Source organism: Coturnix japonica, chromosome Z (genome assembly GCF_054131305.1).
Source record: "Coturnix japonica strain WE chromosome Z, WE-NBRP24, whole genome shotgun sequence".
Taxonomy (NCBI): Eukaryota; Metazoa; Chordata; class Aves; order Galliformes; family Phasianidae; genus Coturnix; species Coturnix japonica.
In genome coordinates, this window is record NC_140702.1 from 36,264,676 (window position 1) to 36,273,513 (window position 8,838).

At 36.6% G+C, this 8,838-nt stretch overlaps 1 long non-coding RNA gene across 1 annotated transcript; it reads left to right on the forward strand.

Annotated features, from left to right (window-relative positions):
* The first annotated feature begins 2,360 nt into the window (after nt 1–2,360).
* On the forward strand, nt 2,361–7,167 carry LOC146753921 (uncharacterized). The gene is made up of 3 exons (XR_014939483.1): nt 2,361–2,688; nt 3,336–3,449; nt 6,243–7,167. It is a non-coding gene; the product is annotated as an uncharacterized LOC146753921 (long non-coding RNA).
* Nucleotides 7,168–8,838: the final 1,671 nt, after the last annotated feature.

Consider the following 8,838-nt stretch of genomic DNA (forward strand, 5'->3'; position numbering starts at 1 on the left):
GTAACAATTTCAGTCATCTTCCAGGAAAGAAAGTGTGATAATAAAGACATAAAATTCCTAATAAGTAGCACTGTCACTCAACTCTCTGACAACTTTAAAATTATCTGTGAAACATATTTGTCCCAGGTAAATCCAGCAACACCAGCTGTCTTTTATTGTTCCCAATTAATTGTTTTATTGTTAAGCTGTATGTATAAAAAAACCAAAATCACGATTTAACTAGCTTTACTTTTTTTTTCTTCTCATCCAGGCCACAGAAATCACTGCCAGTCACCTAATAAACAATTTAGAGGAGTATCCCAAGTCTGTTTATTGTAAATGTTTGTTCTGTGACAGAACACTGTAAGGAAACAAGCTATTTTATTTTTTGTGTCCTTTCTGTTCCAAACTGTTGACTAGATTACAGCACAGGTGCTCAAAATACCTAATTCACACATTGCAATTGCTTGTTTACCTCTAGACAGAAATCTTACATCCAGTTTCTCTAAAATAATGATAAAACAGTGATATTTCAGCATTTTTTAATACCAATCACATTTTTATAAATGTGGCTTTATGTTTCTAGAAACTTAAATCTATTTCATCTTTGGCTTTCCTAGCCTTGTTCCTGGATGCTCTGGCAAGGTCTCTGTATTCTTCCAGGTTACCCGTGCTAGCAGGCCTCTGTAGGCCTGCTTTTTGTGTTTGAATGTGTTTTATTCACACAGGCCTGTGGCATTTTTGCCTGATGCCCTCATCACTGTGGATATGATCTACGAATATTAACCAGCTTTCTTGAGCCTCCAGCTCTTTATTTCCTCATGCCTAAAGTTGTGAAATTGGTTTTTGACTTCCTGTCTGTCCTCAGATGCCTGAATTTGACCATTTTATGATCACAGTAACCTTTGTCCTCCACATTCCCCACAAGACCCTCATTTTTGTTATAGGACAAAGTTTAGCATGGCACCTCGTTGGCTCTACTTTCACTTGAAGAAGATTATCATCAGTACTTTGCAGGAATCTCCAAAGTTGCTTATACCTTGCTGTGTTATCCCTCCCCTTGTACTTGGGTGACATTGCAACGTCCCCTCACTGGGGCCAGTATATATGAGTCTACTTCCATCAATCTGTAAAGGGTCTCATCTTGTTCTGTCTAATCAAGTAGCATGTGATAGGCCCCTCTGCAGTGTCACCTATTCCTGTCTTCTCCTTAAGCCATGAGCTCTCAGTTGTCTCCCAATCCATTCCCAAGCAGAGCTCTATGTACTCAGAGGCTGTCTTGTGTAGAAGTCAACACACCAAACTACTTACCTCCTCTTCCCTAAGATCCTCTATCTGAAGGACATTAACAAGTTTCTAACAGCTCCAAAACTAGCAGGTAAAATGTTTTACATGGTTTCAGAGAAAGTGCATGATTCAAGAATTAATTTGTATACAATGTGTAGAAATGGAGAAGTTGTATGGACTGTCAGCTGAGCTAGAATTTATAAAGAACCTCTGCTAAGAAACTGCTGCCTATTACCTGAAACCTGCACGTAAGCAAGATTTCTAGGGAATTAAGAACTGTGTTTGCCTCTTGTGGTGCTAGGGAGCAGGAGCGGAAGGTGTGTGTACCAAAGGATTTGTAGAACCCTGGTTCTCATTACAGATTACAATACAATTACAATAATTAAAACAATCAAACAAACAAACGCAAAGCATTGAAACAAGGGCTGTTCAAGAGCGCCCTCTGGTGGTACTACAGAAAAATCTACCAAATTGGCAGAAAGTTTTTCTAAGAATTGCGTTTTGTGTCATTGTTAATTATTAACGACATCAAGAAAAAATTTTGCAAGAATGTTTAATTGATGAGTTTTAGGGGTGCGTCTTTGCATTTTTGCCATTCTGTGAATATATGTGTATCTTCCACTATTCTATTATACACTGTAGACCACCAGGAAATCCTTGTCTGTGTGGGGATGTAAGCAAATTCCTTAAGTCCTCTTCTGGACTCATTTGGTTGCAAGAATCTGCACTTTGTACCTCTTTATACCAAGTTCTGCTTTGGCTATACTTCAGCCTTACTTGGAAATGACAAAGATCTGTTAGACAGTCGACACAGTGCACAGTTCTGATCTCCAGGTAGTGTCTAAAATTAAAAGCATGATATTGCCTGATCCCTACTTTTCACTTGTTGTTTATGTAGATCATATGTTTGTTTTTGTTCTTTTCTTAGTGCTGAATAACGTCTTGCAGTAGTAAAAACTAACAATTTGATTTGAGCCAGAGAACTTTGGGTTTCATCTTCATTTCAGGAGGAAAAGAAATAATAAAACATGAGAATTGTCTTTGGAGAAGGCAGGCAAGGAAAAACAAACATGGGAGAGGCTTACTTTGAAAATAATTAAGGGCTGATAACCTGAAAAACAGGTTTCTGAGAATAGTTACACACACACACAGAGAGAGAGGAAAGTATAATTTTCTTATCAGATCAGATGGTGTTTGCAAGATGAAACTAACTTCCGTGTTCTTGGGTGTTGTCCTGTACCCATACAATTTGTATGTTGATGTTATTACCCATATCGTTGTTATTATTTTAATTGAAGGCAAAAGAGTATGGTTTGCATTTCTTGCTGAGCCAGTTAAGATTTTGGGTAAACTGCTTGATTGTTTTTCATGCCTCTACAAAATAAGATAATGTGTATCAGCCCCAAAGGCAATATCTAAAAGGTAGGACTGTACAGTTTTATTATTACTCTTTTGGTCTAAACTGTAAGTGGAAAGCAGACAGACACCAAAGAACTTAGAAATAAAAACAGTCAGAAAAACCCTTGGTGTGAGCTGAGAATGTGAAGTAATTGGATCTTAAGAGAATTGTGTGGAAAGGGAACTTTGGCTGTGAAATAAAAAAAGGCATTAGTTCATATAAGATTTAGATTAAGAGGATCTGCTTTTCCTACCTTTGCGGTCTGCTAACTCTTATTTCATTCTGTATCTTACTTATATGACTTACATATGACTGTAGATACCAGTTGTCAACTCTGCTGTATTTTTACCAAATTTTTCGAAATATTATATTTAATTTACTAAGCATATAGTTTGCTGTATTTTTTATTATAGATGTGATTTGCTCTTCATAAATATTAGAGATCTTTTTCCAAGTTGCAGTGATGGGTGCAGATTCGATCTGACTGTCCTGACAGGCTTGTAATGCCTCATGCTGCCTGTGCTGCTGGCATCAGCTGAGCTGTGTGGGCTCATACCACTGACTTTGCTGATGTGGAATTGTAACCTGAGGCCAGCAAGTATGCAAGAACACTTTGTTTGATCACAGACTGCGCAAAAGAATATATATTTTTTTATGATTGCCTTGATAGCTGAGCCATTCTGCACAAAGAAAGAAGCCAAACAAGGAGGAGCTGGAAAATCTGTGTCACTGGTGAAGTCAGCCAAACCTTGTGTTTAACTGGAGGAATGATTCCACATGGCTTGTAAGTTCTGACTAGACTTATTTGTTAGCTGCTTAACATGACTCAGTCTGCTTAGGTAAGTTACTTGGGCTAGAGACTAAGATCAGTATGGGTGTAGAAGTCTAAGGACACGCAATGATTTCACATAAACACTAAACATCTCTGTAGTGGCTTTAAGCCAGGTATTAAATAATCTGACTTGCCTTCAAAATAACAGTCAATTTTACCCTGGGGGAATTTTTTCTAATAGCAACCTCTGAGATAATTTACTTTATTAGTTATATTAACTTAGATAATTGAACTTTTGTATGACAAGGCCACTCTTAGATATTCTTTCAATTTGATTGCTTTGCTGCTCCATTTTTGCTCAGTGTTAAAATTGTGATCAGTTACCTTTTATGGTATTGATTTTTATTTTTTTTTTATTTTTTTTTTTTTTTCCCAAAAGGGTAATTATATAGAATCAGAAAATCATCTAGGTTGCAAAACATCTTCAAGATCATCAAGTTCAACCATCAGTGGGACCACTGAACCCAATCACTGAACCATGACATTTAGAGTCATGTCCATACATCCCATATAACTCTAGGGATGGTAACTGCTTTGCTTTCAAGGGTAGCTCATTCCAGTGTTTAACTACTGTGGCAATGAAGAAATCCTTAATATTCAATTTAGGCTTCTTCTGATGCTTGAAGCCACTTTCTTGTGTCCTACAAATTGTCACCTGGGAAAATATACAGACACCCTCCTTGCTGCAACCTCATTAAAGGTAGTTGAAGGGAGTGATGAGGTCTCTTCCCAACCTTCTCTTCTCCAAACTAAACAATCCCAGCATCTTCAGATGATCCTAGTAATTTGTCTTTCTTACTTCTTTCCCCATCTTCATTGCTTTTATTGGCACACACTTCAGCAACCTAGTATACTGTTTACAGCGAGGGGCCCAAAACTGAATAGAGTAAATGAGATGTGGTCCTACCAGTGCCAAGTGCAAGGGGACAATCATTTCCCTTGTCCTTCTGGTCATATCATTTCTAAGGCAGGCTATGGTGCCATTGGCTTTCTTGGCCACCTGGGTACACTGTAGTTCATGTCTTGAGTTGCCTGACTTTTCTTGCAGATCTTATATGCTCTTTTTTTCCTTCCTGATCTTCTGATCAACCAGGCTTGTCTTCTTTGTTACTGGTTTGATGTTTGTTGCATTGCCACAGCCTGCTCCTGCATTTACAAGATTTCCTTCCTGAAGATGGCCCAGCTTTCCCAGACTCCGTTTTGTTTAGAGCTGCCTCCCAAGGGACTCTGTCTGTCTCTAAATAGGCCCAAATTTGACCTCTGGAAATCCAAGGCAATGATTCTGCTGTCTTCCTCACTTCACCAAAGGCTGAATACTATCATCTAAAATACCTGGAACGTGTTTGTGGTTCAGTTTGTAATATGTCAAAATAGCAATAGAATACTGTAAAGTATCTGTTTATTATATTTAACTTATTTCTAATAATGCAAACAAAAGCTGGCAGCATCACCTGGGAATTGACTATATGGCCCAGACTGCCTTTAAAATTTAAACATTTTAAATTAAACATCACCTAATTTTTATTTTTCATATATACTTTGGCCACAATTCATTCAGGGAAGACAAATCAGAAAGATGAATACAGATTTGAAGATGTAGATAATGAAGGTGTATCATTACAAGTGAGGAAGCAGATTAGCATGTAGAAAATTGATGCTGCCCTCATAAATCAAGCAATCACAAGAAACGTTTGTAGTTCTGCAGCCAGTTGCAGACAGCAGTGATTGTCCTGAGAATGATCTTGTTTAACTCAAAGTAATTGAACTACAATTGTCAGAGCATACGTTTGTAACACTCTCCAGTGAGGCAGATGACTGCAGTATACACATTATTTGTGTTTCTATCCGTTTCAGTTATATCCATAAATGATACAAGATAAGCCCTCTACTGTTGGTGTCCTGTAAGTCTTCAATAGTGTCTTCCATCATGAAAATTTTTGTTTTAAGGTCTCAGAACTTAATTTAATTTTGATTAGCAAGCAGCCTAGCGCTTAAGACAATGAATTGTAATAATATGTAATTTATATTTGAAATATAAAGCTTGTACAGTTAAATAGGAGAGATTGTTTGGAATGGATATGATTAGCTTTTGTATATACATAAAAGTAGCACAGAATGGGTTTAAAATGAGATAAAGGGTGACATAACCATGAATGAAAATCAAACCTTCTGAAGGAAAATTGCATAAGAAAAAAATATATGGAAAGTAGCTGAGGATAAGAACACTGAAAAAAAATGCACATATATTTTTATTTGTATTTTATTTTATTTTATTTTATTTTATTTTATTTTATTTTATTTTATTTTATTTTATTTTATTTTATTTTATTTTATTTTTAATTTCAACTGTAAACAAGTCCCTTACAGCTGCAGTAGATGGGATGCAAGCAGTCTGGTTGAGCCCTTCTGGGCTGGTGTGTTTTGTATTTATCCATGTTCAGTGGGCACTGGAATTGTCTGAGAACGTCCCCTTTCCTACCTGTGCAAGGTGATTGTCTGCATCCTCATCGAACTACTGCCTATTGCCAAAGCCCCACAAAGGCAGTAGTAGTGGGTTTCTTTCACTGTCACCTCAACTGTGCATTTACATACATCATAAATCTCTCAGACTGAACCTGGGAAAGAAGACTTGGTGGTCTTTTGGGTATGTGCTCAATTTGTTATGGCTATTTTTCTTTTATTTTCAGTAATGTAATAGGGAGATTGGAGACTTAAATACATGCTCTGCTCTTTCCTCTTTATCAGCATTTGCCTGATTTCCTTATTTGGGGAATGGCTGTGTTCAACATGAATTAATGATCCAGTTTTCATGATCCAGTTTTCCTCACCCTCTGGAACATTTTTTCACAAGCAGCTTTAAGAAATGTCACCATGTCGCAGAATTATGGGGGTTGGATGGAACCTCTGGAGATCACCGAGCCCAAACCCCTGTGAAAATAATTTACCTGCAGCTGGTCGTGCACTTAGGCGTCCAGGTGTGTCTTGAATATCTTCAGAGAAGGAGTCTGCACAAGCTCTCTGGTCAACCTGTTATAGTGCTCCATCTCTCTGACAATGAAGATCTTCCTTGTATTAATATGAAACTTCTTGTGTTCCTGCTTCTATTGTATGGGCAGAGTAGAGTGTAAGCTGGGAGACATTACCATGTAGTGTGCATCTGTGATGCAGAAGAGAGCCTTACTTTGTTTGATTTTTGGCTTGTGGATGAACCCTAACTGTTGAGCTGAGTTTCTTGTATGAAGTTCTTGCTTGTCATCATTGGGTGACTTCGGTACAGCAAATAGTCCTTTTTATTGCTCTTGGACGGAATTTGTTCTGAGAAGTAAAATGTTGTTGTTTACTAATTTGTCAGGGAGGTGTGAGTCCAGAAGTTACTGTCCCACTTCTTGCCATGGAGAAAGACTCTCATCTTAGTTTTTCTTCAGAATCTTTTGCTGCCTTTTCTCCTCATTTTGGGTGAGATTCAGCTAAAAATATATGTTTTTCCACAAAATGGAAAGAAGAAGCTTACTGACATTCTTAAAACCACAAGACAATATTATATTTTGAAAATAAAAATTATAGAATTATATAGGAAAACAACAAAAATCAGTAATACAATTAATTTGAAATACAAATGTGTTTTATTTTTTGAGACTCTTAAGAATTCTTTATTGAAAGTTTTGTCAGAGTGGTACATTTCTGCAGAAGTTAATTTTTACTAAATTATCATCTTTGAGTGGAAAACTGCTCTACAAAAATATTTCAACTCCTTCATCTAAAAGAAGTAATTCATGCAGCGTCTGCACTCAGATTGTTCTCAAACTACCATGTTGCCAAACCTGCATATATCTTTTTGCATTACTGTGTCAGAGAGTTTCACGAGGAGAGGAAAGAAAAATAAAGGTTTCTCAGTACACAAGCACTACTTTTCCCTTCTTTCTCAATGTCTGGTATTATGGATGCTATTGTCAGCTAACTGCCACATGAAACTTTCTAAGTGTTTGGATTTTTTTTTTACCGTGTTATTTATGCTTTTTGACATTTTGCTGTTAGTCTTATTTTTGTACTGCTTTGATAGTGCTGGATTTTAGTCTTGGTTGAATTACATGATGTGCTATCAGTCATGCAGCATAACAAACTCAGCATCTAGTCCACTCTCAGGTGCTGCTGCCAACTCTCATTTGCATTATTAGAAAAGAAGTTAAATGTAATAAAACCATAACTTAGGACTCCTCATTGTTCTTCTTAAGGTCTACTTGCACTTAATTGCTGGTGAGCTGCTGTTTCTTGATTTTCTTCATTCCTTCCTTTTTTTTTTTTTTTTTTCCCTTGTAACCCAAATCACTTTGAAAGAGCTTTGTGTGTAATGATGTGTGAAAAGGGTAGCAGATGATAGTGTGCAAAAACCTATCAATTTCCTAAAAGACTTTTAAATGAACTTCTCTGCTTAGAAACAATTATGCAGTTTGGTCTCCTGTTCCTTCTTGTTCATTCATAACTGCAACAAGCAAGAAGTTGCATTAACAATGAAAAATGCAAAGTTAAAGCTTCTTTAACTCTTGTAGTGTAAATCTGCGTGCATATGCTGATTGTTTCTGGAGTATATCCTTCAGAAAAAGAATGTGTCTTCAGATGAAGTGTGCTGTTAACAGCAATCATAACCACACATGAGAGATATACTTTCATCCACACTTTATTTTCTTTGTTGCGTGATGCTCTTAGTATCAGTTATCTAATAGATGATGGTTAGGACTGAGTATGAAATCATTATGAGGAATGTAACAGAGGTGTTTTATGATACTAATATCTTAATTGAAGAAACCTATTTGTGACTCTGTAAAACAAGCAACCCATAAAAACTGAATAATAGAATTTTAATTACTTACTTCACAGAGGTAACAACGTGATGTTTGTCAATTCTTGGAGTTCTTCAAATACTGTCACATGTTCATACATAAACACAAATTCTCTTCAATGTCTGTGTAGCCTGTAACTTCTTATGATGGATGAGAGAAAAATTTCAGTCTTTCAGAATCTCTGTTTTCCCTTCTCAATTGAAAAGCATGAAAATAGATGTACTTATTTTTTAGAATGGTAAATAACAACAGAGGAATAAAACAGCTTTTTGGTACCGGGATAACCTCTCTATATTCTTCATTTTTTAAATTGTAGTTTACTTCTCAAAATGAGTGCCATTAAGTTACATATTTTGGTAGCTGCAATCCCACTTCCAAGTAAACAAATTTCATGCCATAGGAACAGGAAATTGTAGAACCGTCTTATCAGCCTACAAGCTGTGACTAGGTTGCACATACCTTGAAGCACAAAGTAAGACCAGTGCAGTATCCTGCACTTTGCT